This window comes from Aptenodytes patagonicus, chromosome 16, assembly GCF_965638725.1.
Source record: "Aptenodytes patagonicus chromosome 16, bAptPat1.pri.cur, whole genome shotgun sequence".
NCBI lineage: Eukaryota > Metazoa > Chordata > Aves > Sphenisciformes > Spheniscidae > Aptenodytes > Aptenodytes patagonicus.
In genome coordinates, this window is record NC_134964.1 from 7,419,717 (window position 1) to 7,445,549 (window position 25,833).

Below are 25,833 nucleotides of genomic sequence, written 5' to 3' on the forward strand. Positions count from 1 at the left end.
AATGAGAGCGTAGAAGCTGTGGCTAAATGAGTTTGTGCTGGAAATAAGGTGTCAGGGAGGAAACCCAGGGGTGCTGCCTCCATGCTGCCCAGTGCTGGGCTGGGGTTTGGGGGGAGAGGGCTCTTGGTTGCTGAAGTCCTGGGGGAAGTGATTCGAGAGTGAAGCTGGGCTCAGGCAGGAGCTGCCATTTCAGGGATTTCTGGGTGAAGTTCTTTGCCCTGTGTGGTGCAGGAACTCAGAGGAGATGATTTTTGTGTTCTTCCCAGCCCTCGCGCCCAGCTCCCTTGCAGGCTTAAATACGGCTCGTGCCTCAAGCACTTGCTTTGGGCCAGTTTCCCCGGAGGTGCCAGGCTCGCCTTTCCCAGGGGATGCGGGGTGCCCGACGCTGGCTTGGGCAGAGTGGAGGTGCCTGTCCTGGCTGCCCGCTCTGTTCTCTGGCTGGCCAGCGGCGTGTGCCGGGGGCAGTTGGCGAGCAGGGTGGGGGCTGCATCGGTGGTGAGCGGAGGGGAGATGTGTGCGTCATTAAAAAGCTCCTCAGGAGCTGGGACAGCTGAATCCCCGCTGAACCCCCAGCTCTGCTGCGGTTCCTGGTAGCACACAAATAACCCAAGGCGGAGAGAAGAGGGGCTGCGACAGCAGCTCCCTTTGGGAGAGGACAGCAAAGGGGCTCCTGTGCTGGGGGGATTAGGGGATTGGGCTGGGACAGACCACCGTTAAAGGGGACTGGGATGGAGGGGCTGGGGAGCGTGAAGTTGTGCTGAGCTGTGCTCTAGCTCCGTGTGCTAATCAGGAGCAGAGCCTAATGAGCAGGACTAATGAGGCGGAAGGGGAATTCCAGCAAGTTTGGGGAGACTGGGGAGTTTCTGCGCTGTTCACGGTTTCTCTGGGGGTTTTCTGTGGTCTCTCCCCAAAAGTGGTGATGGGTTCCCGTCATGGGGATGGAGCCTGCTCCCGGCAGCGTGCTTGGCATGCCTGGGTTTTGTGGCAGAGCCTGACGGCTGCACCCCAGAGCCGGCCGACTGCAGGCGCCGGTCCCAGCGTGTCTGCGCACTCCAGCCTGCTCCTGGGGCCGGGGGATATGTGCCACCGGAGGTGTCCGTCCCCACTCGGCAGCCGGGGATGCTGGAGCCTGAAGAGCAGGAGACGGGTGTCACCGGTGGGGTTGTGGCAAGGGCAGCGATGTGGGGCTGAGGGCACCTGCTGACTGTCGAGCCGCGGGCTGCACACCTGCCTGCTTTCTGCACTGACGGAGACGTCCGCAGGAGTGTGCCCACCCGGCAGCCCTGGCCATCTGCTCCCCTGGGAGGCCAGGGAGCCACAGGGGCAGTTTTGTGCCATGTTTGGGACCCCTCTGCTCATCTTCCTCCATGTCCTCACCTGGCTAGCATCTGAGAGCCTCTGTGGGCTGCCCATCAGCTGCTTACTGGCTCTCTCACCCCTTCCTCAGGGCTGCCGTGCTCCTGCACCGCTGGGAAGTGGCATCCCCGTCCGGCCTCTGTGCTGCTTCGTTTATTGGGATGCTGCTGGGACGGGTGCTTGGGGGATGCTGGTGGCTTCGCACGGCCCCGGCCAGCATCCTCCCCTGGGGACTGCTGCAGACCCCGCCTGGGGGCTGCTGGCTCCCTTTCACTTCCCTCTTGGTTTTGGCTGATTTGAAGGTGGGAGGGTGATTCGTGAGCCACACCACTGCGGGCATGTTTTTTTCTTTCCTCTTCTCCTTGCTTTTTAATGAGCCAACCTTGGGGGACCTTGAGAGACGCTCCTGCAGCTTTGCTGTGACTTATCTCTCGGCCTCTGCCCCCTATTCTGTCGAGGGGATAAATCTCTGCTCCCGGTGCAGAGCCAGTGTGCCAAGCCCGTCCCGCCATGCCGTGCAGGCGTCATAACTCACGGCGGCTGGGGGGGCTGCCTGGTGGAGGTCGCGGGGTGGACATTGCCGCTTGGCGCCATGATGGATGGGCTGCCCGGGGGGAAGCAGGGAAAAAAGTCCCATTACAATGGGGGACAAGCTGTTAAATTATCTCCCGTTCAACCTGGGTCGGGGAAAACCACACCAGACCTGCTGAGAGTGACGTGGGACTGCGGGCTGCCTCCAAGGAGCCTTTGGAGGGGAACGGGTGGGTCAGGGGGTATTTTTTCCCTTTAGAAGAAGCCTTGGCCTTTCCTTGTCTCCATCCCGTGCGCTCTACTGAGGCCAGGGCTTGTGCTCCCCGGGGAGGCAGGACCAGCCTCAGCATCCTGCATCAGTATGGAGACAGGGCCATGGTCCCACTGGGGACCCCCGAGCCGGGGACCTGCCGTGCACCCCTTGCTGCCAAGCCCTGTTCCCCAGGGCCAGACATGCTTCCCCCTCTCCGGGGGGCTTTGCCGGTGGGCAGGGTCCTGCCTGCCAGGCTGCCTCTCTGCGTGTCAGGCAGCCGGGGCCACGCTCCAAAGCTGCTCTCCAGCCGTGAGATAATTGTGCTGTTAAAAGAGTGGGACAAGCAGTGTGCGAGTCCCTGAAAGCCGTGGCGTTCAGGCGCGCCAAGCTCTGCCGCGTCCTCCTCCGTTATTAGCAGCGATGCCTACACAGGGACGGGACTGGAGCCTCTCCCTCTCTCTTTCAGGCTGAGAAGCTGCTGCTGTGAGACCCCGACGGCTCTTCCCGACGGCTCCGAGGGGCGAATGCGAGCGTGAGCTCCCACCTGCTACCAGAGCACGAGATACCTGCTCTTGGCCTCCAGGTACGTCGCTCCCACTAAGCAGCCCAGGTAGGGGGGGGGGCGTGGAGACGTTTTTTGGTTGAGGATGAAGCTGCTGCTTCCCACGGGCCATGCCTGGGGCAGCAGCCCGCGATTCAGCCCATCGTGTGCTTTGCACTAGCAGTGGGAACACGTCCTGTGCCCACCCACGGTGGCACAAATGCCCGAGGTCCAGGCTTCTGTGAGATGACCTGGCGAAGGGGAGCATTGCGGGGAGAAGCCATGGTTGCTCCGGTCCTCGTGGGACCGGGGGTGGGGAGCGTCTGGTCCGGCCCCGCGGGCTGGGCTCCCCGCTGCTCTGCAGGGATCTGTCCCAGCCATTGCCCTCCTGCTCGCTGCAGGAGCGCGGGGGTCCTGGAGCACGCAGGATCTCGGTGGTCCCCCTGCACAGGCAGGGGAGTGCGTGCGCGTGATGCACGCACAGCCCTGCGTGTCGCAGCCTGGCTGGACCCACCAAGACCCAGCTCTTGGCACAGACCGTGCCGCAAAAACCCACCGCGGCTGCTTGTGTGGTTTCCGTTTGGTCTGGTTTGAACCCGTCCCCGTCAGTTCACGTTACATGGACTAAAAGCCTGCCTCATGCTGACACCAGCCTGCACTGGGAGCTTGCACTAGCCTAATGAGTAGTTAAAATTTAAACCTAGCAAAGGCAGCGTGACTTTCTCCTCCAGACGAGCCATCGTCCCCGTTTCCTCCCAGTGTTGCAAGTACCCGAGGGTGCAGGCGGCTCTTGGAGGGGCTGTGGCAGCACTGTCACAGCTGTGCTTTCAAAGCGATGGCCAGGAACGGGTGTTGCTCGGGGACAGGCCACGCAGCACCGTCTGCCACTGCACGCATCTCCTGGTGCACTGCCCCACCGGCTGCTGCTCCTGTGGGGACATCCAGAGCCGGGACTGCTCTTCCCCCAGTTGGCATGAGCAGAGGGAAGCGCCTGGGCAGGAGCGGGTGCCGGTGGAGCCGTGCATCGCCAGCCATCTTGGCCCACTGCAGGAGTCCCGGCGCCGGGGAGCCATGCGTCCCCACCTCGCAGTGCTGCTCGCTGCACGGCATTTCTTCTGCTCGGCCCCGGTCCCAAGTGCATGCTCGGAAATCATCAAATAGGGAGCGGGATTTTGAGAATCCTCGTCCCTTGGCTGGGGCAGAGGTCATCCCGAGTGGGGGATTAGAGAAGCCTTGCCTCTGTGAAGAGGCTGTGCAGATGGATTTCCCCAGTTGCATTAATCAGTTTGAAGGCAGCAAAGGCAGCTGAGCTCTGTGTATCACCTTGAAGCTTTTTTTTGTCTTTTAGAAAACTTTGGGTGGATGTTATTGCTCATGAAAACGAGGGGCTGATCATGCTGGGAAGGAGCAGGCGTAGTGTGGGCTGGCACTATTATGCAAGCTTCCCACATGCCGCTCTGCCAGTGCACTCCGTTCCAGAACAACAGCACGCGCCCGCGTGCCAGCCCCGAGCCCACCCCCGGGTCTGCCGGAGCACCGCGGTCCCGCTCTGCCCACGTCACCCTCGCCGCGGGCCCAGCCTGCGCTGCTTGCGCTGCCCGCACTGCGCTCCTGCCTTGTGCAACCCGCTCCTGCAAAGAGGCGTGAGCCCAGCGGGTGGGCAGGGACGGTGAGGCGAGGGGGATGCGTGATCCTGCCTGGCCTCTGCTGGAGGAGGAAGCGTGGGACTGCGCTCCACAGCACCGTGGGAAGAGGGGCCGTGCAGGGCTGTTCCACAGCACCGCGATGCACCGGAGCTGGCCTTTATGTACGCCCTGTCCAGAGCAGGAGCACTGGCAGTTTCTCCTGGGACTTTGGGGTGCGCTGGGGCACGTACGGGTCTTGGGACTGGGGCTGTGCTGCTTTTCGCGGGGGTTTGGAGTCAGGTTGTTACCCCGACGGTGACGTGTGTTGTGCCCCTGCACGGGAGGGAGGTGCCTGTTCCAGGGGAATGCGCCTTGTCTGGCTGGGCTGGTGCAGCCGTTGTTGCCGGGACCCGCTCTGGGCGCCCAGGGAGAGGTGGGCTCGCCTGTGCTCTGGCCACCGGGCCTCTTCCCCAGCCAGATTTTCTCCCTGCTACTTTCTCCTATGCCCTTAAACCTCCCTTCCCTGTGAGCCATCTTCTTCACTGGGGCCTTGCATGAAGGCTTTGGGTTGCCGGTCATGAACCTCAAACAAGGGTGCAGGTGCCATGCACGAGGCTCGCTGGGATGGCGGGGAGCAGCCTGGAGCACAGAGGAACGCGCCGATGCAGAGCCCCTGCGACAATGCTCCCCGTCATCCCCAAACCCACTGGAGCCCCCCCCCGGGAGGATAGCGCTCCTTAAAGGAAGGCTTGAAGATGAGCAATGGAGAAACATCTGACAGGGGAGCCCTCGAGGCACTTTTGTTCCAGAGAGTGGGAGTGCGAGATCCGCTCAGACATGAAAGGCTGCTCAGCTCCGTCCCCAAAGTCACGGCGAGGAGGAGGACGGGGGTGTGCGGCTGCATGGGGAGGTCATCCCGGGAATGACTGGCACCGGGATCCCCGCTCCCTCCCTCCCCTCCGAGCAAGTAAATTAGGTCACACTTGAAAGTCAGTTTCTTGGCTGTGGATTTAATTTAGCTTTTCCAGGCTAGTTATCATATAATAAATTCCAAGAGATTTATAGAAAACATGCCCAGGGAGGCTTAGCCAGTGTGTAACAAGATTTGTGCCTATTTCCCACTGTCGAGCAGCTCCAGCAAGCGCGGTGCTGCCGGCAGATGCGCAGGCAGGGCTGGCAGCCCCGCGGGAGCTCCCCAGGCAGGTTGGCCCCAAGGACCAGGCAGCCCCGGCAGTGGGGGGCCGTCACCCCACAGCTCTCCGGGGCGCAGGAGGGTCCCAAACGCAGATGTCCTCTGCCCCAGGTCCCCGACAGCAGCAGCCACTGCCATAAATCACTCAGGAGCGGGTGCATTCCCCGTGGCCGTTCATCACTTGTTTTCTTGCGTCCGCTCGACGTGAGCAATGTCAAGCGAGAGCCTGTCCCGGTGGTGCCCGGCACACAAGCTGTGGGCAGGCCAGGGTAGGTGATGCCGGCAGCAGCGGCGGTGTGAAGACTCGGCAGCCCTGGGCTGGGTGCCGGAGGGGGGCGATGGGGGGGGTCACAGAGCCACTGGGTGCCTTTCTGCTTGCAGAGGGGGAAGGTGTGCGGGACACCCGTGCTGGAGAGGACCTTGCGTCCTCTCTTCCCTTGCTCCCAGGGCGCAGGTGGCCATGAGACAGAGCTAAAATCTGCAGCTCTCTGCTATCCCCGGTGCTGGAGGCGGGTTTCCCACTGCTCTGGGAAAGGCCGAGAAAGGAAAAGCACTTGGGTTTGTAGTGATTTATGATACTTGCGGCACACCGGCAGCTAAGCGGCTGGGAGAGCGCCGGCTCGGCACAGAGGGCACTGCCAGCCATGCTCCCCACTCCGTCTCTCACTGCTACCGCCGCCCAATTAGTGTCTTATTAGTCACTCCGCGTGTTAAAGCATTAAGAACAATTAAGGGTGAGAAGAGTTTCCAGATGTAGCGGCAAGCGCTGGAGCTGGGAGCTGGCAGCTCCGCTGGCTGCTCCCATATGGAAAGGATCTCACGCACAGCGGGGCTCGCTGCGGGACCACAAGGACCAGCCCGCGGGCGCTGGGGCCGGCACGGGGTCCTGGGGCCACCAAGGTGCAGGCAGCCGGCGGGCAGCCCCGCTGCGGTGCAGCCCCGGGGGCAATGCTCGCTTCTGCCATCAGTGTCACGGCTGGGGGCTTCGCAGAGGTGGGATAGAGCCACGGGGGTTTGGGGGTGAACACGGGATATAGCCACTGGGATGTTTGCTGCCGGGGGGAACAGCCGGGTGCTGCTCCTGCCCCCTCAGCAGAGGCAGCCACGCTGCCCCAAGCACAGGGACGCGCATCCGAGCGCCGCTTGAGCGCCTTGGACATGCTTCCCATTATTAAATTTGCAAATGAACTCAAGTCAAATATTTATTTATTGGCTGGGCTGGGTGTGAGTCAGAGTCCCTCCGCTCAGCGCCCAGCCGTCGCTGGCAGCCCCGCGCCGCGCCGTGCCTTTCCTGGCGAGAAAATGGGGCTGGGAAAGCGCCTGGCTGCGAGCAGCTACGAAAGTGCATCTGGGACACAGCGTGTGGGGGACAACCGCCTCGATAAAGATAGCGCCTGTGTTGTGACACTTTGAAGCGCAGGAGAAGTAGCACAAGCAGAGACGAATGTGACTTCAGAACCGGAGTGCAAGTGACTTCAGCTCCCCATAAATAGTCCCCGGGTGGTGCTGGAGGGAGGGGGCCTGGAGCAGGCAGTTCCTGGGGGCTGTCGTGGTGCTCCTGCAGCTGGTCCCCCCCGCGCAAGGTAGGTCGCACCCCCACCATTGCACCCCACCATTGCACCCCACCCCATTGCATTGGAGGGGGCCACCAGCCAGGGGCCAGGGAGGTGGCGGTGGCCTCTGGCCGGCACAGGTGATGGAGCGTGTGGCTGAGCGGGGCTGGCCGGGCGCTGTTCCCGTGCCGCTTGCCGGGCACGCTTCTCCTCGCTCGCCTGCTGCCCAGGCAGCGACCCACAGCCAGCTCGTTGGCTTGGGTGAATGTATTTTATCTTGGCAGCCTCGGCGTGTTTGCCTGCCTGGGGCGGTTGTATTTATAGCCGTGGCCTCCCCATGCTCCTCAGCACCAAACCCCTCGCCCTGCAGCTGGGCGCTTTGGGAGGTTTTCCCGTCTGCTCCTGGAGGCTTTGGGTGCCGTCGTGATGCGGAGGCTCTCTGCTCCCCAGTGTGGGAGGCTGCTCCAGCCCAGGTGCTGCTTGCCCAGGGCTGCCTCGCTGGTGCGAGGGGCGGGGGTCTCCCTGGGTGGGGATGCTGTGGTGCCCCCCTCGCTGCAGCCAGGGCTGAGTGAGCACTGCAAGGTGCTGGCATGTAGCCGGGACAGTGGAGGGGGGGGACAGTGGAGGGGAGGACAGTGGCCTTCGGCGTGTTGGAATAATTTCTCTCCTACTCTCTCCAGGGCGAGGATCGGTTCTTGGACAGATGGTGTTTTTGAGTGACCTTGTAGCTCTGAGCGATTCCCTCGGCTGCTGAGTAATGGTGGGAGCCGCGGGAAGCGAGCAGTGGTGCTGCAACCTGCTCGCGCCAGTGGGAGTTTGTCAGGGAGCCAGGGCTGGGGAGAGATGTGGGGTCAGGCAGGGGCTGGAGCCAAAGCCTGATGTGATGTACAACTGTGATGTAGTGGCTGCAAGGAAATTAAATGTGCACTGTGATCCTCCGCTCCCCTCGGCTGTGGGAAGAGCACGGCGTGTCTGGTGAGGCTCTTCTGACGCTCCCTGACAGCTCCTCCATCCCGTGCCCCCGTCTTCTTCGCCTCAGCAGCAAGATTGCTCCTCCTCTCTCCTCTTGCTCTTCTTTGGGGAGAGCCTGAACTTTCTTCAAGAGCCGAGGCAGCAGCGCCTGCAGTCAGCGCGGCTGGGGCCAGGCATGGAGGGGAAGCCCCTGCGCCGCTGCCACGGCGGGTGCTGCGGGATGGTGCTGCTGCCTGTGCTGAGCCCCGCGGGAAGAGGGTGTGTGGTGGCACGCCATGAGGGAGGCCGGGTCATGCCCACGGGGGCTGAGCTGCTTGGCAAGTGCACTGGGTGCTGGTGGGGGTGTTGAGCCCGAAGGGCAGGGACGGACGGTGCTGCGCACCCCCAGCGCTGGGGTGGGTCTGTAGCGGCAAGGCGAGTCCCTGCTCTGCTCTGCCTTGGCCCAAACCCAGCAGATTAGGGTGGACCGTGAAGTGGGACATACCCCACACGAGAAGTGGGGCTTTCTGCTCCCCAGGAGCGCGGCGCGGGGTTCACTGTCCCCCACCACCTCTGGCACGGCGGGGGGCTGGGTCTGGCGTCGCCGCTCGGGGCGCAGCCCCAGACACAGTGGAACAGCAGCGGGCAGAGCTCGTCTGCCCCCGGCACTGGGGCTGTTCAGCCGCTGCCTGCCCTGGTCCCCCCCCGTGGGAGGTCAGGCTCCACCCCGACCCGCTGACCCCCTAAATCAGCAGGGATGGTGTCCGAAGGTCTGTGTCCACTGTGTCGGCGCTGCCTCTGTGAGCCAGAGGCCAAAGATGGCTGAGAGTGCAGCAGGTAGAAAGGCTTTTGCAATACAGAGTTTGTCTCACAGCTACGATCTAGGACTTCAGTCTGAAGAGAAAAGACCTAAGTGTGGGTAAAACAGCACTTCGAGGGTCGTCTTTGCCATCAAAGAAGAGTCACTCCTGGGTGAGCCTTAGCACGCTCCTTTGACACCCTTGCAGCTGCCTACCAGCTACGTGAAGGCTGCAGCACCAAGAGGTGTCCTAAATTGAGGAAGGAACAAGGAGATCTTGGCACCAGCCCGGAGCATGATTTGCATTCAGGCGCAGCTCCCCGCTGCGAGGGAGGCGGGGGCCCCAGCAGTGCCTCAGGGTGAGGAGCGTGGCCGGCACACCAGCTCCGGCTGTCAGAGCATCTCTTGGGACCGCCACGGAGGGAGCTGTGTCTCGGGGAGCACTGCGCTCCAGGTTTCTTGTTTTCATGCTTCTCTGCTCAACTTTGTGTCCGAGTTTGCCACCCAAGATTTGTGCCTCTGCTTCTTCAAAATGGGAATTGCCGTCTCGCTTTGGTGGCCGGTGTGCCGGTGCCTCCCCTCGCCTCTGAGGGAAGATGCTCCAAGCACCGTCCCAGCTCAGCCGCTCCCATGGAGCCCACGGGCTGCCGGGGATTTGGGCGAGGGGGGAGCTGGGCCGTGTGTCCCTCGGGGCTGACAGGGGCCATTAGGAGGAGGCTGCCCGCGGTGATACCGGTGTGGGCTTCTCCGAACCTTTCCCTGCAGTTCCTGTAACGTGATCTGATAAACCACAGTGGGGCTGTTTCTGTTCCCATCTGTTCCTGTGCTCTCTGGGGATGGAGAGCGTCTCACCTTCCCATAGGATGGACCCCAAGGACCAGCCAGGGCCGGGCAATTCCCAGCTGGATTCAAGTGGTCTGTCACGGTGTCCCATGGGGTGAGATGCTGCTGGCCCCTGCCCGGGGGCTGTGTGGAGTGGGCAGCTCCTGCCAGGCAGCCTCTCCAAGCTGGGATGTGGAAATGTGGCAGGGCAAAGAAGAGTAGCAGAGGGTGTGCAGGGGTCTCGCGGGTCTTCGAGTGCAGCGGGTCAGGGTGCAGGGCCCAAAGCTGCTCTGGAGTCACCGGAGGGAGCAAGCCGGGGGTAAAGTGTTCCTGCTGCATGTCTGGCATGTCTGGGTGAGGTGGGAGCATTGCATAGAAGAGAAGGATGCATGTACCCTGCAGCGTCTGCAGAGGGGATGGGGACTGTCCTCCCTGGGGTGCCCTGCACCGGTGGCAATGCTCCCAGGCAGGAGAGCTGCCCGCAGAGACAGGGGTGGCTGCAGTCGGAGGGCTCTGCCCCGGGGATAAGGCAGGGTGGGAGGAGGGGCCCTGCCGGGTCCCCTGCCCCTCGCGCTGCAGGTGCTGCTGGGGAAGGCCGGGTGCTGCTGGGCACTCAGATGTGGTGCATCGCCCGCAGCCGCCGGTGCCAGGCTGCCTTGCAGCGTCTGAGCAGCTCCAGTTACTTAACATGCAGCAAGTGTTGTACTCGGAGAAATTTAGACGTAATTTTTTTGTGCTTGCATGTAAATGTGGGTAGGTGCTGTCCTGATTGATGGCAATTAGCATTTTCTAACGGTAACAGATGTTCAGATTGCCAGGAGGCTGGTACCTAACGCCCACACTGCCATCTGTTCCACTGGGCACTGCCTGGGGAAGCGATCCCAGCGCCGCAGACCTGCGAGTCCTTGGTGGGGTGTATTTAACAGTATTGTGCAAGGGGTTTTTTTATTTTTTTTCTGGGGGAAAATAATAATAATAAAGACATTTTCAGGTTTATAAATAGTACACTGTTTATTATGGGATGGAGACTTTCCATCTGATTAGCAGCCTGGATTTCTGCGCGGAGTTAGGGAAGCAATCCGGACAGCGCATGGAGCAGCGGTGCCTGGCCCGCGGTTTTCCAGGGCCGCGGTGGGAAGAGGCTCTGGTGCAGCGGTGGCGGTGGCCGGCGGGCGTCTGTGGGTGAACCTGCTGTTCTCTGCCTGCTCCCGGTCACTGCCCTGTGGGGGAAAGGGCTGCTCAGCTGTGGGCCATCGCTTGTCAGCTCCGGTAATGGAAACGGTGAAACATCTGAGTACTGTTTAAAAGGAGTTTAAAGGCATGTTTTAGGAAGAGGCCCAGATCCCTGAGCCCGGTCCCTGCTGTCCAGGCGGTCCCAGCTGCAGCCCTTTTCCTTACCGATCAAGCACCCGGACGGTGCCTGTCCCTCTCCGTGCACAGAAACCTCCTGATTTCCTTCCTGACTCCCTTTATTTGCAGCTTTTTACGCCTGTTTATACTTGTGCCAACATTGTCCTTTAGCTTGAACAGCTCCTCTCCCTCCCCAGTGCCTACTCCCTGCGTATTTATAGGGAAGAAGCCTTGGCTGGGCTTGGACGAGTTCCTCTGTCCTTCTGTCCGCTCCCCGGAGCAACTCTCTGTCCCCTGGGCAGTCCTGCCCTGCTCCTCCATTCCAACCCCTCTTACACGTGGTCATCCAGCAGTGTGGATCCGGCCCCAGCAGAGCGTCGAGCAGTGGCGTGGCTGCTGCCTGCTTTCTCCTGGAAATCTCTTTGCCAGGCAGCCTAGAAACACACTTGCTTTTTTCACAGATGCAGGAGATGGTGACTCATAGTCAGCTTGTAACTGAGTAATATACCTAGATGTTTCTCTGTGTGTTTTTCCAGGTTAGAGCAGACATTCTCGCGTAGTCCTTATGTTCAGCATTTTGAACTTTGTGCTGTTCGGTCGCTCCAGTCTCGAGGTCTGCCAGCCCGCCAGGGCTGATGCCTCTCCTCCTGCACGGCAAATGCCTCCCCTGGCCCTCGCCAGCCCGTCTCGCTGGGGTGCTGCTGCTGGCCAAGCCACTCGCGTTCCCCTTGTCTGAAGGAAGATACCAACTTATTCTGGCACGAGCTGCCTTTGGTAAGGCAATGTTACATCTTACCTGTTTGTCATGTATTTCCACCTTGTTTTTCATTGAGCTTCTGTTCTGCGTGTTGGGGAGGTCTGGGGGGGTCTGGGGGGGGGTGTGTCTCTCCCTGCCCCTGGCTCCTTTCTTGGCTCCGTGGTGCTCTTTTCCAGTGCTGTGGCCCATTGCAGCTTGACACGTCTGTGGTTGGGCTGTGAGTTGGGCCAGTTCTGATGGGTTTCTGGGATGGAGATTTCCTCGTTCCTCTGATTTGAACTCATTGGACGTTTTGAGTTTTGCTCCTGCTTTGGAGACTGTAGCTTCAATTTCTGTTCCCCTGTTCAGTAAAGCAGCCTGCAGACGACAGCGTGTTAATCACCATCCCTCCTGAAAGCCGAAGGTAATTGTTCAATCAGTTTTCAGGCAACACCTAGGTTAGTTTTATCTCTACTCATCCATGCTGTGTAGCAGCCTCACTTTTTTCTGTATTATCTTTTTATTTACATAACTAATGAACCTTTTACTATTTTGCCACAGCATCTCATTCAGCGCCCCCGGCAATCCTCGCTCTGCCCCATGCTGCCTGGCACACGAGGTTTTCTGTGCTGCTGCCGCCTCCCCCCCCCCGTTCCTTGCAGGCTCCCTTCGCACGGCTCAGGTCCTGCCGGCTGGGTTATTTATCTGCTCAGTTCTGGGTCTGTTCTCTGGGAGCTTTCTTCCTCTTGCTGAGGACTTTATTTACTCCTCCTGCATTAAATAAAACTCTGCTGGCCTTACAGCTGAAGGCTGCAGCCTCTTAGGTCCTCTTGTCTTTACTCTTGGAGCTAGCCCTAATGTACAGATACATTTTTGTTTGCTATTGTGTTATTTAGACTGACTCAACACATGGCCATCTGAGCCAAGGTTGTTTTCTGCAGCCATTCCCCCTGTTCTGTGTCTGTGCCAGGCCCTTCGCGTGGCAGGAGGACAGTCTGTGGAAGCCCCACAACGTGCCTGGAAATGTCAGGCTGCCAGAGAGGTGCAGACGATGCCCTTTACTGTAAGTTGCAAACTGCCATAAAGTCATGAAAAGATTCCTGCTGGAAGCTGTGCTGCCCGTCAGAGGAGAAGCTAAAAGACAAATGGATGCAAAATGCTGAAAAACTCAGAGATGTGGTTTGCAAAATCTGAGCTTTTTTCCCTTAAATTGTGCCCGATGACAAGACTGTCCCCGGGTGATCTGGCAGGCAGGTGCTCTGCTCCCCGGGGTGTGCCAGTGCGGTGCAGGGGCATCCAGAAGGCGGTGTGAGACTTTGGGGAGCTGGCACGTGCTTTCCCCATGGCAGAGCTCGGGGTGCCGGGTGCTGTGGCCGGGCAGAGGTGCTGGTCACTGGTGCAGGCAGGGGATGGCTCCCCTCAGCTCTCACCCGTTCCCTGCTCACCAGGGCGTGATGTTCCCCACCGGTTCCTTTGGGTTTTGTCCTTCCTGGGAGAGCTCCCCCGTCCGTAGCGTGTCCCAGCTATTTCTGTTGCGCTGCCGACCATCCTACTCCCCTGTTCTGTCTGTTTGTTGCAATACCATAATTTGGGTGATATTCCCCGGGAGAGGAGGCGGCTGCTGCCCCCGGCTGCGGGAGGCAGCTGGGAGGGTCTCGGGAGCTCTCGGTTGTGTCCCCAACCACGCTGGGCTGGACCGGCTGCTCCATCCCCCGGTGCTTGCCGGGTCCTGCCGGCCGAGGCATACCAGTGGTGGATGATGCTCTTGCCTTGGTCTGGGGGGGCCAGGAGGGATCTGCTACTATCGCCAGGAGCAGTCCCCAGGAGCTGCAGGTGCTAAACCTGTGCATGGAGGCCATCGCTGGACACCAGCGGCTGACCCATGGCACCCCCGCGGTGCCACCACGGAGAAGAGCCCCGGTCCTGCCCTCACCTGCAGCCACCGTGTCCCCCGGCCGCCCCGCATGGGGCTGGGACCGTGTAGCACTTTGACTGGCACAAAGTTGTTTCCATGACACATGATTAGCTCTTCCCTGGGCATCATTAACATTTCTCTAAAAAGACCCTGGCGTTCTGCCAGCTGCTTTGTAAGCTGCTTCGGAGGAGAGGAAATCAGCTCGTCTCCTTGGCAAACTGGGCCAGGGGATGGAAGTTTTCCGACGCAGCTCGACGTCCAGGGCAGGAACCTGCTTACCCGCGGGAGCAAGCATTCCCCAGGCCCCGCCGTGGATTTCCCAGCGCACGGCCATTACCCAGCCATACCGCTCGGCTGCCGGCAGCAAGAGGGGTGGTGATTAAATGACAAAAGGTGAATTATATAGAAAGTGCTTTCCTCCTCTCCGGAGAGCTCCCACGCTTTCTCCGAGATTTGATTCTGAGGCATTTCTGTATTTTTTTTTTTCCCTCCCCCCAACCCGATTTTCCTTTTAAAAACATGAGTCAATTGTAGTGTGCACAAAGGGGAATACTGGGAGCCTGTGCTGGATGCTGCAAGCTGTGGAGCTGTACTGAAATAAATCCTGTCCTTGGCACTCGGCTGCTCCAGCTCGGGGAGGCTTCGCTGGGCTCAGGGCAGCAGGCGAGCTGGGTCCTCCAGTTCAGTGTCTGGGGTTTCCCTCTGCTGTGCCCGGCTGGGAGGAGCCTCTGCAGCACGAGCTGAACCCCTCAGCCTTGCTGAGCCCCGGGACCCCCCTCCTGGGCAGCCTCTGGGGGGGACGGTGCTGGTGAGGGCGTCGCTTGGAGCCAGGGCAGAGCTGTGCCCACTGCTGGTGTGGTGACGGGAGGCACGGTGGAGGCTCAGGTCCCTGGGAGAGCCATGGTGTCCTCTGCTGCTCGGGCCTCCCGCGGCGTCTCCCTGCCGCTGGCTGGAGCATGGCCCCAGCTCCGCCAACGGGACGGGCAGCAGCCCTGCACCTCCTGGGGCTGCAGGGGGGAACCAGCAGCAATTTTCCAGCAGCCCGTCCTGCTCAGGGTTCAGGCTCTGTTTGCCTATCTCCCTTTCCACTTTCAGTCCCCATGCAGCCCACTACATCCCCAGACACAAGGCCGGTGTTTTCTCTGGTCGGCCGCCATGCCGTGCCACCATCCGGGCAGAGGCGAGCCTCCGCTTTAGCCCATGTGCTCCCCCAGTCGGTACCAACCTGCGGCCAGCTGCTCTATCTCTCTCTTTTTTCCCATGTCCGTATCCAGTGTTCATGGCAGCGGGAGCGGAGCAAGCCGCACCCAGGGAAAGGTGACCCCTGTTACTGATTACTTTTTAAATTCTGGCAGAGCTGGACCCTGGCCCAGTCGTTTCCCCCTTGGAGGCAGAACCGTGTGCTGGCAGGGGGAGAGAGGCTGAGGGCAGTCAAATAAATCAGGTGATGGTTTGACTTGGGGCCAGCCTGGAAGGGTTTGTCAGCTGCCATCGTCAGGTGCTTCTTCGGCTGCAGCAGCCCGGCAGGGATGGTGATGGCAAACGGGCTGAAGGCTGCACCGGCGCAGCCCCCCGAAGCGGGTGTGCACCCCAGGACCTGGGGTTCCCATGGCTGCATCCAACAGCCCGGCAAACTGGGGAGCTGTAGTATAAGTTCGGAGCTGTGGGATTTGATTTGCTTCGATTGTCCATGTTCTCGCCAGGCTTGGCACCTGGCAGCGTCCCTGAGCTGCAGCTCTCATGCGGCGCTGCCGGGGTTTGGGATCGGCCCAGAAAAGGCTCCAGGGCAGCTGGACCAGGCTGGGGTGAGGCTCGGCTGCTGCTCTGCTGCAGCACAGGGAAACCTGAAGGCAATTCTTTCTCCCTTTTAGAGATGTCCTTGGCCCTGGTCAGAGCCGGGCATGGTGCGTGGTGAGGGAGGGGGTTCGGGAGCCACCGTGTTGGGCAGAGGAGCCGGCGGGCAGCAGGCAGCTTTGGGACGAGCCAAAGCCTCACCCTGGTGCGGGCGAGTTCAGACCTCACTGCAGAGCTGGTCCCAGGGCTCCTGGTGCTGCACGGGAGATGTGGGCTGGGAACGGGGTGAGGGGCTATGAGTGTGGGCAGGCTTCTCCCCTCCTTTTTTTTTTTTGTTGGAAAACAAGTCTGCTTTGCTGTCTTTGTCGTTCTTCCCCTCACTCGCTTTTCAAAAGCATCTGGGAAAACTTACCCAAGTGTTCGCATAGGTGTCACCAGCCCGACAGCTTGTGCTGCTCTAATAAAATGGCTCTGTAGCAGAGGGTTTGATCTATTTTTAAAGTGAGCTCAGCGCTGTCTCCTCCCGCCCTCCCACCAGCAGGCTAAACTAAGCCTGAAGGCTCTTGGGAGCATGGCAGCGGCGCAGGGCGGCTCACAAGTCCAAAGCTTTCGCTCCCCGAGTCGTGCCGGGGGCCGTAGCCATGGCCAGGGCAGCCGGCCCTGACTCCTGCTCTCCGTGGCTGGGAGATGCTCCGGCACGGCAGGAGCAGGGAGCAGGAGGGGGCTCCCTTCCGTGCTTTGTCAGAGAGAGAAGCTCTCTGTGTGATTTTTATTGCTTCAAGCAGTGAATGTGTATAAATTAACATACGGAAACTTAGCTCTGCTTGGAAGTTTGGTATTTTCTCCTCGTTTGATGCCCTGTTATTAAAACTCAATTTTCTACGAATAACGTCTTTTAAATAGAATTCGTCTTCCAGTGATGACTCATATCAAAGCAGCAGCTCCTCGCAGGAGAAGGCAGGCACGAGGGCAGGTCTGGCACTCGCAGCCTTGGGAATCCCCAGATTAGCTCCCGGTGCTTTGCTGCGCTCGGGGGAAGCTGCCCTGATTGCCTCTCCTGCCTGTCCCACTTCCTCCGCCGGCTCCAGCTGTCATTGATGCTCAGGGTCTCGGTACGGGGATCGGTCTGGGGTGTCCCTGGAGCCTTCAGAGCTGCCCGTCCCCGCCTGGCGAGGAGCGGCAGGAGGTGACCGTGCTGCCCCGCGGCTGCCCACCCGCCTGTGCCGTGGCACAGCCCACGGTGGCACCATGCTGCTGCCTCCTGCCCACGCTGGCCCCCAGCGCTCACGGTGTTACAGGCTGGGGATGAGATGTGCTCCCGGAGCGGAGCTGGCCGGCTGTGTCGGACCAAGCAGGCTGGCTGTGTCTGACCTTGCCGAGCGGTGGCCGGGGGGATCTGGCAGCAGGACATGGGGAACGATAAAATATGGCTTTTTCCCTTCCACCACATCTGTGTCTGTTCTGCCTGGTGCTGGCTCTTTGCCTGTGCTGGTCCTCATAGCCGTGCTGCCTCTGTAGCTGTTTTGTGGGCAGATGTGGCTCCTGTCCGTCCAGGAGATGCAGCGTTGGGCTGCTTGTTACACAGGCAGGTGCAGACGTGCATCAAAAGGGACGACTATTGCTGAGCCGACTTGTACCTATCTGCAGCTTGCAAGTGCCGGGGGAGCAAAGGGAGGCCGAAGGGCTGGAGGGAGCTTCTGCTCAGCTGCCCGGGCAGGCGGGGGGCTCAGGCCAGGCTCTTCTGCACGTCCTTGCGGAGAACGAGGGGCTGGGGGGGCTGGAGGTGGGGACATGGTCTGCACGTGGCTGCAGTTTGTTATTGAATGCCAAACGTTTGGCTTGGCCTGCTGGGGAAAGGATCTCTGCCCCCTCGGTTAGATTGATGATGATGCTTAGTTTTTCAATTCCCAAAGGGAAGGAAAAGTCCTCTAAATGCCACGGTGAAGAAATTTAGGATAGCAGCATGGCAATGGCTCTGCTCAGCCGGGGCAGCATGTGGGTGCATATGAGCCAGCGTACCCGGCCGTGGCTGGTTGGTGTCTGCAAGCACAGTAATAATTTATGAACTGTTATTAGAGGTGCCAAAGGGTGTCGTGGGTCTCTTGCGCCTGGCGTGGCCTCGGCAGACTGGCAGGAAGGCAGGAGCAGTGCAGGCAGGCGAGGGGGATCTCACAGGCGCTGTTAGCGGGACCGCCCCAGTGTTGTGGCTCTTGGCACATGGTGAGACTGCTGCTGTGATGTGGAAAGAAAACAGAAGGGAGGAGACACCAGGAGGAAACAGCAATGGGGAGATGTGGGGGACCCCGGGGCAGCCCCCTGCCCAGCCCCAGGCAGGGAGCTGTTGCTCAGGCAAGGACTGGGGCAGACTCAGCTTAAAGCATCTCCCAGGGGCCGGGCAATGGAAATGTTACCTCGATGGGTTACATCTTCTGGGAAGGGACTGCGTGTCCTGTGGGTCTTTGCCCCCGCCGTTGCCTGCCTGCAGCCCGTTTGCTGCCAGGGCATGGGCTGTGCCAGCTGCTGGAGCCTGTGCTGCCCTCTCTGTCTTGCCGTGGTCCTGCCGCGCGGGGCAGAGGGATGCAGCGCTGGACCTCCCGAGGCCCTTCGCAGCCCTGCTCCTGGCACTCAGGTGAGTGGTAAATCTGGGCTGTATCCTGCTAACGGGCAAGGTCGCCTGCAGGCTGCTCAGGCACCATTTGCTTTAGCTCATTGTCAGTGTAAAACCCTCTCTAGATTGGGGAAGGGGAAGAAGGGGAGAGCCAGCTGGCGGAGGTATTCCCACGCTGTGCTGTGCACCACGGCTGCGGTGATGCTCTGCTGTCCGTCAGCCGTGGGGCTGCCGGTGCTGGGTGAGCAGCCCTGGTGCCCGGTCCCTGGCAAAGCATCGGGCGTAGTTGGGTGGGGGACCCCGTGGCTGTGCCTAACCCATAATACAGTTTATTTCTGCTGAAGACAGCGGCTCAAACCTCACCGGGGCCCCGTTGCATCTCCCGAGACCACCAGCTGGTACGGGCTGCAGCGGGCTGTTGCCTGGCCGGAGCAGGCAGGAGGCAGCAGGCAGGTGCTGGAGTTAATTGGGAAGGTTGTGGGTGGAAGGAGTGAGTGGCAGGGTGCTCGGGGGCATAGCTCAGCAGAGCGTGGGCAGGAGGAGCGGGAGGTCGGGCGCAGACGGCAGTGCTGCGTGTGGGGCGCCTGGGGCTGGGGGAGCGGGCAGAGCAGCAGGGGAGGGCGAGAGGTGTCAGGGACAGAAATAGGTACGGGAATTGTGTCAGGGAGGGAGGAGGCGCATTTTAGGTGCTTACTGGGGTGGGGGGGTCGGTCCAGCAGGCAGGGAGGCAGGATGGATGGGGCTGGGGCTGAAGGGCTCCTGTCCAAAGCTGTGTTTCACCAGCACTACAGTACATCTGCATGAGACAATTTCCCCCTGGGGAGGAAGAGGAGGGCAGAAGTGAATCTTCCAACAGTGGCGGTGTCAGGCTGGGGCAGCTCTTGAGTGGTCCTGAGCGCCTGCAAAAATTAGTTTTCTCCCACCTCCTGCCCCCCTCCGTGGGAAGCCGCTCGCTCCAGTTCAAAGTTTCCTGCCAGGATTATTATTCTTTCTGGTCTGGCATCTGTTAAGGTGACAGCAGCCGGGGAAAGGGAAGGTATTGGAACAAATTCCTCATAAAAAGTAGCTAAGTTGATGAAACCATTATGGTGCCTGCATCCTGCACTCAATCATTGTGACATGCTGGGGGAGAGGTGCACGCGCTGCCGTACGCCGAGCTTTCCTGCAGGAGAGCAGGGCCAGCCCTGCCTTCCCGCGGCTCCTGTCCCTGCGCGTGCACACATGCCCCGACCCTTCCCCTCAGCCCGTCCCGCAGCCTGGGCTTCCTCACATCTGCCTATTTCTCCTCGCTGGTGCAACTGCTGGTGTTTAATGAGAGGGCCCCGCCGGTGGGGTTCAGTCTCCGTGACAGAGCAGGGCACTCATCTCTGGCAAAGTGACAGCATGGAGACAACATCCGACAGCTAGCACCGCTGCGGGCAGTGCCTGCTCCGGGTCCTGCAGGGTTGATGCGAATCCCTGCAACCATCTATCAGGGATCAGCAGAGGAGAACCGGGCAGGCAACAGCCCGGCGTCAGGCGATCCCGCAGGAGCAGGGTCTGTGCTGAATCCCCGGCCCCAGGGCAGTGCCATCGGGTGGAGTGAGCTGGGGCTGGGGGAGATGGGGTGACCAGGGAAGAGAAAACGGGGCCAAGTGTTGGATTTCCAGAGTGTTACCTGCTTTTATTAAAAATCAATGATGCACTTGAGCGGTTCCACTTTATTTCCCTGACAGCGAGACCTCTGCATCAGCTGGGACGCAGGATCCAGCACCGCTCACGGCTCTTGTTATCACCCTCTTCTCTCTGCTGCTCGCCTCCCCCAAAAGCCAGCCAGCTCATCTCCAGCCCCATCAGCACCGAGATTTACAGCCAGTCTCTGCCGATTGCTTGTCTCACCCTTCTCCTGGTTTTATTCCTATGATCTATCATGCCCTGCTCCTGCCATGCAGCCACCAGGACACTTCGTCAGGCAAAGTCCTGCCTCGTTGTCCCCCGTTCCTGTAGAGGAAAGCGTGCACGATGGTGTTAAAATAACAGGGCAGGGTCTCCTTCCCCACCTGCCGCACTGGCCTGACCCTTCCCCAGTGCCACGGGGGTTGAGGGTGGCAGTGACTGGCAGCTGCTGCCCACAGGAGCCTGGGGCTCTCTGGTCCCTCAGCCGTCCTTCCTAGCAAGCATTATTTATTTAATCAATCAGCTTTTTGCATTTCTGGAGGAGCAGGGCCGGTGCACGTGAGCCGCTGCATTACAGATACGCGGGCAGGCAGCTGCCAGCTGAGCGCTGGAGCCTGTGAGACCTGCAGACAGTGGTGCCCGATGCGGGGCGGGCACCATGGAGGCTGTGGGGCTCCGCGAGGGCTGGGGCAGCCCTGGGGGGGTCGGACCGCACCGTGAGGCTGCCAGTGGCTGGGTGCTCCCTCCTGAGAAGCGGAGGAGCCATGGCCGCTCCAGGCATCGTCAGCTGTGCCATGTGCCGTGTGGTCCGTGCTGCCGGAGCATGATGCATCCCTCCTCCGTACCCCTCCCCTTAACCCCCATAAATAAATACAGCATCCAGGGAGCTGCAGGTAGGGCTGGAGCTTGCGCAGCGAGGCAGGGGATGCTGTTTACCACCAAGGTCACAGGTATTGCCGGCTGGGACATATCTTCGGTGCGCAGCGCTGGTTCTTAGACATGGCATCTGCCGTGCAAAATATGGTGAGAATCTGTTTGCTGGCCCTGGCCCAGGTCCAGGCGGTCTGTCCGTGTCCCACCAGGCTCCCCCGGGGCTTTAAATTCTGTAAGTGCCTTTTCCTTCAGAGGTGCTGCTCCAGGGACCATAAAGAGCCGAGAGGACTCCAGAAATGGCAGCTTATCTCTACATCAGGTCTCAGAAATTTTTTTAATCCCTTTTCCACCCCCACAGCCTGCTTCACGCTAGAGGCTTGAAGTGGACACCCATGTTAAGGGCTCACTCCTGGTCTGGGTATCAAGCTGGTGGAGAAGGCACTGGGATGTGAAAGGAAAACCCTTTTTCCTGGAGGCGTTGAGCTATTCCTTACTCTAACCTAGATGTCAGTTTAATGCTCCGGCAAGTCCCAAGACTTGCATATGAAGTTGCCCAGGGGAAGATGATATTTCAGGAACACAGAAGCTTCTCAGCAGTGGTAAAGTGCACGAGCTTTCCCTGGCAGGAGCCTTGCAGAGCCTCCATATGCTAGTGATCGCCATGCCAGCCATGGAGCGGTGCCCCCCTCTCCTCGGGGGTGCAAGCACAGTGCCCGGGCAGCGGGAGAGTCGGTGATGCTCCGGCACACGATGGCAGTGCTGGGCAGAGCCCACGGTGCTTCCAGGGCTGGGGACTGGAGCGTGACCGCGAGCCGCTCATGGTGCCCCGTGCTCCGCAGTGTTGCAGTGCTGCCGTCTGTGCTGCCTGCCTGGTGCTTGGCCTTCTTGCCCAGAGCAGGAGTATTCCCAGATTCATCACGTGGATCCACAGCAGAGGCTGTAAGCAGGCTGCGAAGAGGAATGCGGCGTGAGTTGAGGATGCACGCTTGCCGTGCTGGGTAAATCTGCATTTGCACACTCGTCCATCGCTGTGGCCATCAGGTCAGATCTCCCATGCGGGGCTCCGGCAGCCAGCGCTGAACACGGGGAGTGCCGCTCACCTTCGCCTCTCTGCTCTCCTCTTCCTGTCCACGTTAAACTAATTATTTTAATGAAGTGCACTGTGTTCCCCCAGGTATCCCCAGCCTAAGTCCTGCTCACACACGGGCTCTGAAGTATCTTAGCAAGTGCCCAAGTACTGAGGAGGTCTGACAAGTTGGGGAGCAGTGGGGAGACACTGAATCTGTCCCTCTGAGTCCTGGTTTTGGAGCTCTTCGAGGGATCGTAGAGCTGCCGCCTGGTCTGTCTTCAAGCACCAGAAGAAGAGCTTGAGCTGTGAGCCTGTGAGGTTTGGAGGGGTTGAGCTGGTTCCCTGCAGGCAGATCGGGGGTGTGGAGGTGGCCCCGCTTCCCTCAGCGTCCCCACTGCAGGACGGCCCTGTGCCCCATCCTCCTCCTGTGTGCTGCTCGTGCCAGGAGGGAAGCGATGCCGCTCCACGTCCTCCTCCCTTCATCTGGGTGATACCACATTAAATCACTACAAAAGGCCCGTGGCCTCGTGCATCACTGTGGGTGGTGTGCGCGGTGCTGGCGGCGGCTCAGGTGCTGGTTGAAGGTGTCTGGTGCAGCTGAGCTGGGCGCATGGGGGGGCTGGCAAGAGATGGCTCTGCCCGGCATCAGAAGGCAGCGTTAGCGTGGGGCTGTACGAGGCTGGATTGCATGGGTTCGCTTTGACAGATCGATTTGAAAAATGTGGCGATTTCATTCTCATTTTCTTATTTATCTTTATTCCGTTGCGGCAGCTGCAGGTGGGGAGAGAGGAGTAGGGACTCCACTTGGCGCAGCCCGCTTGCAGTCACACTGTCCGGTGGGAATTGTCCCCAGCTGGGTCCCCAGCACGTCCCCGCCTGGGGACAGGCTCGGGAGCCCTCAGCTCCCCGGGGCATCGCTTGCTGCACTCTGTTACCTGCCGGCTTTGGAGGGGCTTGGGACCGCAGGAGAGTCCCTGGCAGTGCCGCCAGGGAAAGCTGGCAGCTGCCTGAAATGGGGCTTCCCTCATTTTCTGCAGAAGGCTTTCTTCTTCATCGGGCACATCTGCAGGTGGTTGGAGCAATGTGGGCTTGGGGCGGGGAGCAACACTGCTGCCCTATAAGAGCCCCCCAAGGAGGGGTGGGGGGGTGTTGTCTGCAGGAGAGCTGCTTTGGAGCTCTGCTCCCAGCCTGCGAGTGCAGCGGCGTGGAGAGGAGATAGAAAAGGTTAGTGGGGTCACGGAGGGAATTTTGTGCTTGTTTTAGTCTCTCAGTGGCTTTTTTTATTTTTCCTTTCCTGCCTTGTGCCTCAATTTACCAGGCTGTTAAACAGGTCAGATTTAACATCCTTCTGCAGACCGTGCGGTGTAGTTGGTGTTTGCTATTGGGTGTCCTGGCAAGGCTGGAGCCTGTCCCCTGCCTCCCTTCCTGCCCCGGGGCTCCTCTGCATTGGCCCCCTCATGATAGTTGGGGACCAAATGTTCATCTCTGCTCCCGTTGGGGTGGTTGTGCCCCCTCCTTCTTCCCCGATGTCCCCTCTGTGCCTGCTGGGCTTGGGTGTGTTCCCGGGGGTCTGCTGGGGGCTTGTCCCCCTGGGTCCCCCCTCCTGCCCATCGCTGTCAGAGCCTTTGTGGCAGGCGCTGCCCAGCACAACCAGTGCGACCAAAGAGTTGATGCTTTCATCTTCTGTTCCCCCCCAACCTGTGTGTTCCCTGTGGATGATTTAGAGCTGAAAGCCTGTGCTCTGGCACTGGGAGAGGGTTCCCGAGATAAAATAATCTCTGCCAGCAGCTGAAGTGACAGAAGCCCCATTAACAGCAGCATATGCCTGAAAACACACACATACTGCGAGGGAGGAAGATGCGGGGTGGGGGGAGCGCCGGAGCAGCAGCCCACAGGAAGGGGGGGATGCAATAGCTGGTAATTACTCTGCTGCCATTGGGATGCTCCTTGCTAATTTACAGCATTAGTGGAATCAGGATGTGATTCTTCCTCCTGAGCCCGGGCAGGGCTGTCCCCTGGTGCAGGCAGCCGTAATTATCCACATTTAACTGAGGGCTTGTAAAATCTATTTGTCTAGCAGAATGTGAGTATAATTGCTGTGAATTAAATAAGGATGCAGTTGTGGCTGGAGCAGGACCTTGCCTGACGGAGAGCACAGAAAGTTGTGTCTCCCCGGGCTGCTCCCTGGCACCCTGTGCCGGTGGGGAGGGAGGCTGCTGCTGGCCTGGAGCTGGGGAGGATTTTGGGGGGGGTTCTGTGCATCGCCGTGTCCCCAGTGCAGACTTTCCCTCCCTCTCTCGTGGCTGGTCTGACTGGAGTGGATGTGCTGACAGGAGCCAGGCAACCTGTGAGTATTCCCCATGATCTGCTTGTTTATCTCCTCTCTCAGCTTTGGTCCCGGGGCCAGGGACTGCCTGGGTTTATTTTACTTGATGAGTGTGTTTGCAGAAGCTTGTCCCCGCATGCAGCCGGTTTGCCGGGCTGTTCCTCAGGCGCAGGTCAGAAGTTTTTGCCTTGGTAGCCTGCCTTCCCCCCGGCATCGCTCCCGGCTGCGGGAGGAGCTGCTCCCAGCTCCTGCCCTCCCTGCAGCCACAGCCCCGTGCCGCTTCCCGCGCTGGCAGCCTCGTTGTGCAGGGTGCATCCCGGGTTGGCCGGGGGCTCGGGCGCTGCGGAGCTCCTTGGCAGGGTGGGGAGCAGAGGCTGGGTGCTGCTCGGTGGGCACCAGCATGGGTGGCACCAGGAGGGCTGGTGGAAAGCCAGGTGCTCCATGGGCTCTGGGTGCTGTACAGGAGACCTGCCCTGGGTCTCCTCCGTTCTGGTTGTTGAGCCCCCCCCTCCCCCCCCCCCCCCAAGGCAAGCTCCCAAGGTATTTTTAAGGCACTTGGAGCTGCCCTCGCTTTGCTCCCCGAGGGGCAGTTTCCTCCGCCTGGAGCGGCAGTGACAAACCTGTGACTTTGACCTGCTGAGCCTGGAGGAAACGGCGTTGGGGTGGCAATGGCTTCATCTGTCCCCTTGGCCCAGGCACAGCTTGCTGCTCAGAAGCTGAGCTGGCAGGAGCGGGAGGGGGGGTGGGCAGCCGCTCTCCGTGGCCATCTTCCCCCCCCTGGGCGGGATGCTAAACATCCCTTCTCTGCATTAGGGTGATTGTGGCTGCAGTCCGCTAATGGCTTGATTGAAAGGCTTCCCGTAGCCGTGCGGCGAGTCCATGGGTGAGGAAAGGTGTGTGTGTGACAGGAGTGCCGGCAGCATCATCGGGATGCTGGGACCACTCTTGGTGTCTGTGCTGGGAAAACACTGGTGAAATGGGAAATGTGCAGAAAAGAGCTACAGAAATGGTTCACAGTCTGGAAAATCTGCTCTGCTGTGGGAGATGTAGCCTAAGTATGTTGAACTCTTCATCCAAGAGAAGTTTAAGAGGTGGCTTTGCAACGTAGGTCGTTTTAGGCTGTGATCAAGAGATTTCTGCAGGTACAGAGCGCTCTAATTTAACAAGGAAAAGACATAACAAGATCCAGGGACTGAAAGCTCCAGATAGACAAATTTTGACTAGAAATGAAGTGCATATTTTTATCAAGGAAGGTAATTAACCAATGGAACAGCTTAAGCCTGTGGGGGATTCTCCATCACTTGACATCTCTGGATCAAACCCGGATATCTGTCTGGCAGGGATGCGGTAGCTTGAATGAACACAGGATTAGAGCATGGCCGTCTTCGTCCCGTGTTCCTTGGGTGCTGCGCTTGCCAGGTCTAATGGCCTTTCTAGCCCTAAGCTGTAATAAGTAGTAATGTTCAGTGTTGATACTTGGGGCTAGGTTAAAATGTAGGTTACGGCAGGAGAGACGGAGCACTAAAGCACTTGAAAATGGGACTTGAGAGAGCTCGTCGCTGTAGAGAAGGAATCTTGTTTTCTCTGGGGATTTCTAGAAGGAGGTGGCAGCCCTCAGAAGTCAGGTAAGAAGAAAGCGAACGACACCATGGGCTGGCATGAGGGCTTTGCTGCTGGAGCACCCTGGGAGCCTCTGCTGGAAACAAGCTCTGGCAGAGGGCTGCTTCCCGGGAGGTTTTTGGGCTTGGGCCCCTCTGGCTGCCTGCTCGTGCTCTGGGCATGCCTGTGAATAACCCCCCCCCGGGAGCTGGTGAGGAAGGGGCTGGGAAGGGTTGGTTTCTGTTGTCTCCGGGACCTCTGTGTGGTATGTGGCTGTGGGTCAG

General features: G+C 59.9%; 1 protein-coding gene across 13 annotated transcripts in view; it reads left to right on the forward strand.

Annotated features, from left to right (window-relative positions):
* RBFOX3 (RNA binding fox-1 homolog 3) overlaps window positions 1–25,833 on the forward strand; it is a 191,899-nt gene that overhangs the window by 84,503 nt on the left and 81,563 nt on the right. For 10 of the 13 annotated variants that reach the window (XM_076354170.1, XM_076354173.1, XM_076354167.1 and 7 more), the window contains one exon: window positions 2,607–2,723. The gene's annotated coding sequence lies outside the window, so the exon portion shown is untranslated. Of the gene's footprint in view, window positions 1–2,606; window positions 2,724–11,509; window positions 11,748–25,833 lie in introns of all 13 variants that reach the window. The other 3 variants (XM_076354171.1, XM_076354175.1, XM_076354179.1) reach the window with 1 other exon arrangement.